We start from the raw sequence: 7626 nt of genomic DNA on the forward strand, positions 1-7626 counted from the left end.
TCCTCATTTCTCTAGAGACAGATGCTACTTAAATTGGGTAGACCTAAGTGGAACGGCTAATATGTACCCTATTTGAAAAGGCATTTAAGGAAAAGGGTATTTAAGGATCCCCATTAGTTCTTAATTTGGGTTATAAATCTTGAGTAAGAAAATCTGCTCATCACATAGTATCAGTGGGTACATGACGCCCACATGACTTACAACTTGTGATGTCAACCTTGATCACCTAGTGAAGGTGGTGCTTGCCAGGGTTCTTCACTATCAAGTTACTATTTTTTCTTTCCATACTAACTTTGGACGTGAAGCCTAAGCCCAGTCCACACTCAAGGGGATGTTTTGTTCACTATTTATTTTGAAAACATTTCAAACTTCTAGAAAAGTTAACAGAAATAGTGGGATGAATTCCCGTATACACTTCATCTAGATTCCCCCCAATAGCATTTTCCATATATACTTTATCAGTCTCTCTCTCTGTCTTGCTCCCTCTACAAATCTGCGAATTAATACTATTTGTATTATTATTGTTTTGACTAAACCATTTCAGAGTAAGTTGTAGACAGCTTTATCCCAAGTACTTCCGCATGTATATCCTAAGAACGGGAGTTCTTTCATAACCACATTATAATGATCAATTTCAGGAAATTTTACTTTAATACAATACTATTATCAAATATATAGTTCAGCATTTCTGACTTTGTCTATGATGAAGTATCTGGTACTAACCCTCTTGCTTTAACTATAAAGCTAGACAAAATGTCTAAGGCAAGAGTTTTCAGACGTTGGAGAAGCAGCAACGCAGGACAGAGCCGGCAGCGCAAGCCTGCAATCAACCCCTGAAGGCAGGGAAACCTAAGAGGTGAGCCTCATGACTCCTGGCTGTCTGCCTGGGGAAATTCTCCTGACTGCAGTGTAGCAATCTGGAATCCAAGCAGAGAGCCGCAGTCCCTCTGAGCTAAGGAGGAGGAGATCAGGGGTTAGGGCAGCTGAAGCACTGGAATCTGCAAGGCAGGGCCTCAGAGAGGCAGGAGCTGTGCAGTTTATATAAATATCATCATGAGTTCATTCTAATCCCTCTAACTCTGATCTAGTATCACAAGGCTTTCCCTAGTTTTCTAGTCCATACTTCTGGCTCTATCTTTAGAAACCCAGAGCAGACTGGCAAGGTAAGTCACCATTTTCATTGTCAAGTCTCTCAGCTGAAGAAGAGTGTGCCCGGGGTGAGGTGGCAAAAAGCGGGACATGGAGCAGCCATCACTTGTGTGAACCCCTGAGAATGAATGATAGAAAACCCAGAAAATAATGGATTTGTTGAGAGAGCACACCAAACCTAAGTAGAAATTTAGGGGGTACACGATGACATGTTTGTCTTCTAGAGCTCCAATTATTATATTATTTAACCAAAATTCCAAGGTATTAAGTTGTAGTTTATTTTTTATTTAATTCAATAATTACTTCAACCCAGCTTCTTCAGTTTTGAACTCTTTATTTTGATTCATTTCTTTGTTGTCTGGTGTCCATCCTTCAGTAATTTTTTCAAGACGGGTTCATGGATTTGGTTTTCCTTGATTCAATGATTTTCAGCCTTAGCTGTATATTGTAAGGACATTGGGAGCTTCTGAAAAACTATTGACTTCTGGCCATCCTCCCAGACCCATTATATCAAGTTCTCTGAGGGTATGATCCATGCACGTTTTTTAAAAAAATCCCTCAAGTGGTTCTAATGTGCAGACAAATATCTCCAATCTCAATTAAATTACATAAACAGGCTTTCTCAGGGAAAAGAAAAAAAAAAGAAGACCAAAGAAAATTGCAAGCAAAGTTCAAAGAAGCAGCCTAGAAAACACCCGAAAATCTGGTCAAACGCAGATTCTGATTCAACAGCTATGGAATGGCAACTGAAATTCTGCGTTTCTAATAAGCTCCCAGATAATGCCAATGCTGCTTGTTCATGTACCACACTTCTGGGTAGCAATGGTACTCCTCTGTCTTCTGTAGTAAATATTGCTATGGAGGAATCTGGAGCTACCTGAACTTTTTTACCTTTCTTTTCCCCCTTTTGGGTAGCTTGATTCTTATTCCTGGATCTCCATATGATTCTCTTCTTTGAAACTGAGACTTTGTTAGGTTACATGTATTAACAAACAATAGAATGAAAATTCCCACTTTGATATTACATTTGCTTCTGAATTTTGTTTTGTTTTGTTCTAGTGACCAAATCCACAGCAGTTCCAGCTCTTTCTGAGGATGTCCCATAGGATAGGCATGATGCCTGGCCTACGTAGTGGGTGAGATTCCTGCTTCCTCTTTTGACATTCATTCTTATGACAAAATGTCCATCACTTGAGGTAATTGGAATAAGTTTGTTCCTTGCAACCAAAAGAAATTAATTAAAGCAATTAGAAACCATAGATTTAAAAATATACAATATGAAACTAAAGATTGCACAGAATGCTGTGTCAAAAAGGCAACATGAATGCAAAAAACAAAAAAAGTACTTATAGTTGATGGTTGGCAGAAGTCGGGCAGGGGCAGAGAAGTTTTCTTAATTTCAATATGCTTCTTACAAATAATTAGACTAGACTGATTGACAGATAATAAATAAGAAAAAATGTAGAAAAGTTATAGTGTCAAAAAGGAATTGAAGAGAGAATAAAGATTAAAATGTGATGCTAAGGGGCTTCCCTGGTGGCACAGTGGTTGAGAGTCTGCCTGCCGATGCAGGGGACACGGGTTCGTGCCCCGGTCCGGGAGGATCCCACATGCCGCGGAGCGGCTGGGCCCGTGAGCCATGGCCGCTGAGCCTGCACGTCCGGAGCCTGTGCTCCGCAACGGGAGAGGCCACAACAGTGAGAGGCCCGCGTACTGAAAAAAAAAAAAAAAAAATGTGATGCTAAAAGATTCTGAAAGATTTAAAACCAATTAAAAGCTGAAAACTGAGAAATAAGAAAATCTTAAAGGAATAGTAAGGCAAAATTTTAAACCAGGAGAATTATAAAAACTCATAAAATGGACGTACAACATGGACTATAAAATAAGCTGACTAAAGATGAGAACAAGAAAATAAAGTTTGAAAGGATACCAGAAGGTTAAAATAACTTGTTAAAATTAAAAGAAGAATGAAGTTATTTATGAAATAATTTTAAACAGATGAAATTCAAAAGAAGAAAAGGTTGAAGGTGAACAGGGTAATAAGGAAGATGTAAAATAGAATATGAGAGTAGGATTAAAGTTAAGTATAATTAATTTATACAGACTTTAATATACCATCAAAATATTTTTTTAAAGGTTTAAAGATTAGAGGAAAAGAAAATAGAAAAATGTCTCAAAATATACAAGGAATAAGAAAGCTTGGTGCCTATCGTCTTTCCCCAAGGGACAATCTGCTAATGCAGTGTGGTGTCCTCAGGTGGAACCTGAGGGGACAGAGAACAATGTGACACCTTGGACGTGGAGGCTTCCCCATTGCTCCCCTCAGCAAGTGCCAGAGGCCAGCCTCACCAGCAGTAATCAGAGAAGATAAATAGGAGGTATTAATACAGCAAACTCACAGCTGGATGGCACCGACCTGACCCAGGAGGAACTCCCTAGCCTGCCAGCCACATTCCCTCCTGGATTATCTCCTCCACATTTAGCCCACTCTCAGAGTCAGGGGAAACTACTCTCTCTATATCAATAACCCACGAAGCATCAGGTGTCAACAGTTGTCTTATGTCTCTAGACAATTTTTAGGAACTGTGGTACAGCCCCCAGATAAAAAAAAAAAAAAAGCGTTTATTCGATAAATGCGTATTGGGCATCTTGCCTGTCCCTGGCAGTGTACTAGACTCCAGGAATACAATGATGAATGAGTAACGGAACTCCCTTAACAGAGATCCAGACCCACTGTGTGGAAAGGGTAGTGGAGTTTTAACAGTTATCAGTGGCACGAATAGAAGGACTGGCTCTGAGCAGAAAGGCTACCTTTCCCTCTGCAGTGGCAGGAAGGGAAGCAAGGGTGTGGGAGGTCGGAGGTAGGAAGGGTGAAAGTTAGGCAGATGATGCCCCATGGTCTGAATTCTCCTGATGAAGTAGGGAGACTGGGGAGATAAGCAGAGGTCTTGAGGTAAGTGGGAGAGAGGTCTGGGACGGTCATAAAAGAAACTTGAGAAGGAGCTAAGGACAAGTAAACAGTCACAGCAGCCGGGGCCAAGTGAGGCTGGAGACGTGGTACCCATCAGAGCAGCAGCAGTGCTTGAGTGACCAGGTGTGGGAGACACACCCAGTGAATTACAGCATAATGTGAAGAGTCCCAGGCGTGACAGGGTAATTTATTGAGACATTATCGGTGTCTGTTCTCATTGCATTTTTTCCCTCCACCCATTTTCAAGAATGACTTCAGGGCTACTTACATCAGGGAAGTTTGGAGTTAAATGCTTGAAGGAAACCTCACATCAGGCCTTTTTTTCCGCCCCCTTCTTTAAGCAGAGGTCTCAAAGTGGGCTTCTCCAGGCTAATACTTTGACAGATATGCTTCATTTATAAGGAATAGTGTTTTGAGGTTTTTAAAAATAGTTGCCAACATTTTGAGAGTAGATTTCACATTAAAATCTAGACTTCAGCTTCTCCTGGAAAAATCCAATGACCTGGCAGTCCTGGGCTACCTTTTCACCTGGCTACAATTAGTTGGAGCTGTGTAATGTCTGCCCCTTTTAAGGGGGTACAACCTCCGATTCACTGTGGTCCCTATTATTCTCTGTGGTCTTATTCTCAGCCAACATCACTCATTTAGGGTAACTGCCTGGTCCCTGTAACCCTCTCCAAAGTTGGAGATTATGCTAGGAGGAAGAAGTACAGGCAGAAGCAATAAGGCAGTGGGGTCACAGGTCTGCAGTCCCTTGGATGTGGCAAAGGCCCAGACAGGAATGGGAATGCAACGGCCCCAAGGCCTGGCTCTTCCCGCCTCAGCAAAGACACCTATCCAGAAAGCGGCAAACTTGGATACTGACAATGATCTCAGACAGTCTGAGTATGAACAGGTCCTTTCCTTGTGAAAATCCCAGGTCCTTGTAAAATCCTAAGGAGGGTGGGAGCGGGACAGGCCACAATGCCTGAGATTATTTCCCACCAGCCCTTGGGGAGGTGGCTTGAAGTTAGACTTAATGAGAGAAATAAGGACATAATTTCTTGCACACGCATGTTTGTGGAGTGAGAGTTTAAACAGCCAAGTGGAGATTTAAAGAAAGGGCTAAGAAAACACAAAGCAAAGGAGTGGATGAGGTTACTTTTTGACTCAGAGAGTTTTGGAAATTTTCACAGAGGAGATGTAATTTGGGCTGAGTTTTGACAACTGAGTAGGAGACCTCCAAATAAGGTTATTCTACCCAAGGACAAACACTTGAGAGTGCAGAGCATACAGTATTCAGGAATGTGTGGTAGTTCAGTGCAACAAGTGCAATCGATGCCCATCGTCTGGTTGGGGGCAATAGGAGAAGGGACAGAGTAAAGGGAAGTGAAACTAGAAGGGAAGTTGAAGCTTTCATGCCTTCTTCACGTAATGGGTTGTTCCTAACTATTCTGTAGTGCACTACTGGTGTTTAAAAAGTTAACGGAGCTGGGAGTGTGGCCAATGCATGGGAAAGGAAGACTGGACAAAGACCACTGAGCAGGTTCTTGCACTAATCCAGGTGTGAGATGGTAATGCTTGGAACTAGGACAATGATTGCAGGAATAGGGAGGAGAGTTTGGATTTCAACAGCTGTTTATTGAGTGCTTACTGTATGCCAGGCATTGTGCTAGGTGCTGAGCATACACCGATAAACAGATACTGGCTCTTGCCTTGAAGAATCTTATTGCCCAAGGGACAAAGCTTACCACACCTGGCAGAGCCGGGGAAGAGAAGCATCTGGGACCGTCAAGCCCTACTCACACGTGTTGTACATTCCATCCGGGGTTGGATTCAGTTGGGCCCACGGAGTTCCACACAGGTTCAGTGGCCTCTCACTGTTGTGGCCTCTCCCGTTGCGGAGCACAGGCTCCGGACGCGCAGGCTCGGCGGCCATGGCTCACGGGCGCAGCCGCTCCGCGCGGCATGTGGGATCTTCCCGGACCGGGACACGAACCCGCTTCCCCTGCACCGGCAGGCGGACTCTCAACCACTGCGCCACCAGGGAAGCCCTACAATCTGTTTCGACACTTCTTCTACAGGTTTGTTCTCTCTGACTCAGGGGATGGAGAAATGATCAGACTCTAAATTTCAAAGAAGGTATCTCAGTTAAGTGAACAATTTCTTTTCACATGACATGTAATCATTTGGACTAAGGTGAAAGTGATATTAACTCTGTTGTTTGGGGAACTCTATTAATGCTTAAATACTGTATCTATAATTTTATTGTGACAATAAAATCCAATCAGCTTCCAAATCACTCCGAGTCTTTTCCCATTTGCAGGTATCAGATGTTAACTGCCTTTGACTCCTTAGCACTTGTTGATGTCTCTGTGTCACAAAGGTGCTCAGTAAGTGCTGGTGAAATGAACTTTAACATGGAAGGGGATGCTTTGAGAGGCCAGTGTTGTGTTGTCTTTGGTGAGGTCATCAAGCTGAAGTGCTTGCCAGAGGTTCATTCATTCATCCAGCAAATGTCTATTGAGAATTAATACATGTTTATTTTAAAAAGGCAAATAAATAAATATTTATTTATTGCCAGGTACCATTCTTGGCATTAGACAAATAGCTGTGAAAAAAGTCCCTGTTCATCCTAATGAGACAGACAAGCAATAAACAAACAATATGTCTGTGTATTCATATACATCAGTATATACATAATGTCAGGAGTAATACCTGCTATGAAGAAAAAACAGATCAAAAATAATGATGGAGTGGTGGCATTTTATTTATTGCCTATGGGATGCTCAGGGAGGGCCTCTCTGAAAAAGTGGCATTTGAGCAGAGACCTAAAAAAAAGGTAGGAGTGGGCTTTCCCGGCGGTCCAGTGGTTAGGATGCTGCGTTTTTCACTGCAGGGGACGCGGGTTCGATCCCAGGTCTGGGAAATATGATCCCCGCATGCCCAGTGGTATGGCCAAAAAAAAAAAAAAAGGTGCGGGTGCAGTTGTAATCAGCTATCCCCCATCTGGGGGCTGAGTGTTGCAGGCAGATGGATGAGCAAGTGCAAATATTCTGAGAAAGACCAAGCTTGTCCTGTTGGAAGAGGAGCAGGGAGCCTAGTATGGCTCCAGAGACTTAAGGGAAGGGAGAGGGGACGGGAGAAAGGGATGAAAATTGATGCCTTTTGCTTGGCATCTTCCTAAGCTCCAAGTGAAAAAAAATCCAGTGCAGAGGGATATAAGTGCTAGTTGTCATAAATAATAATTGGTTAGCAAATGCCTGGGAACTTGGGAGGCATTATTGCAAGTTTTGAGCACCATGATGGGTGATGAATTTGTCTGTATGGGTCACTGCTGTATCCCCAATGCCTGGCACATAGTAAGAGCTCGATATATATTTGTTGACTAAATGTTGGAAGTCTACCTTTGCTTTTTCAACTTTCAGAGTGTTATTAATAACTAAGCTGTTTCGTACAAACAGTTTGGGGCGTAGCGAAGTGTTATTCAAACTCAACCTATAGGACATTATGCATACATATCACTA

The 7626-nt window shown here is 42.5% G+C and overlaps 1 long non-coding RNA gene across 1 annotated transcript; it reads left to right on the forward strand.

Annotated features, from left to right (window-relative positions):
- Positions 1–966: 966 nt before the first annotated feature.
- On the forward strand, positions 967–5995 carry LOC114486475 (uncharacterized). Its single transcript, XR_003680286.2, has 3 exons — positions 967–1410; positions 2209–2345; positions 3286–5995. It is a non-coding gene; the product is annotated as an uncharacterized lncRNA (long non-coding RNA).
- Positions 5996–7626: the final 1631 nt, after the last annotated feature.

The sequence above is a fragment of the Physeter macrocephalus genome, chromosome 6 (assembly GCF_002837175.3).
Source record: "Physeter macrocephalus isolate SW-GA chromosome 6, ASM283717v5, whole genome shotgun sequence".
Lineage (NCBI taxonomy): Eukaryota > Metazoa > Chordata > Mammalia > Artiodactyla > Physeteridae > Physeter > Physeter macrocephalus.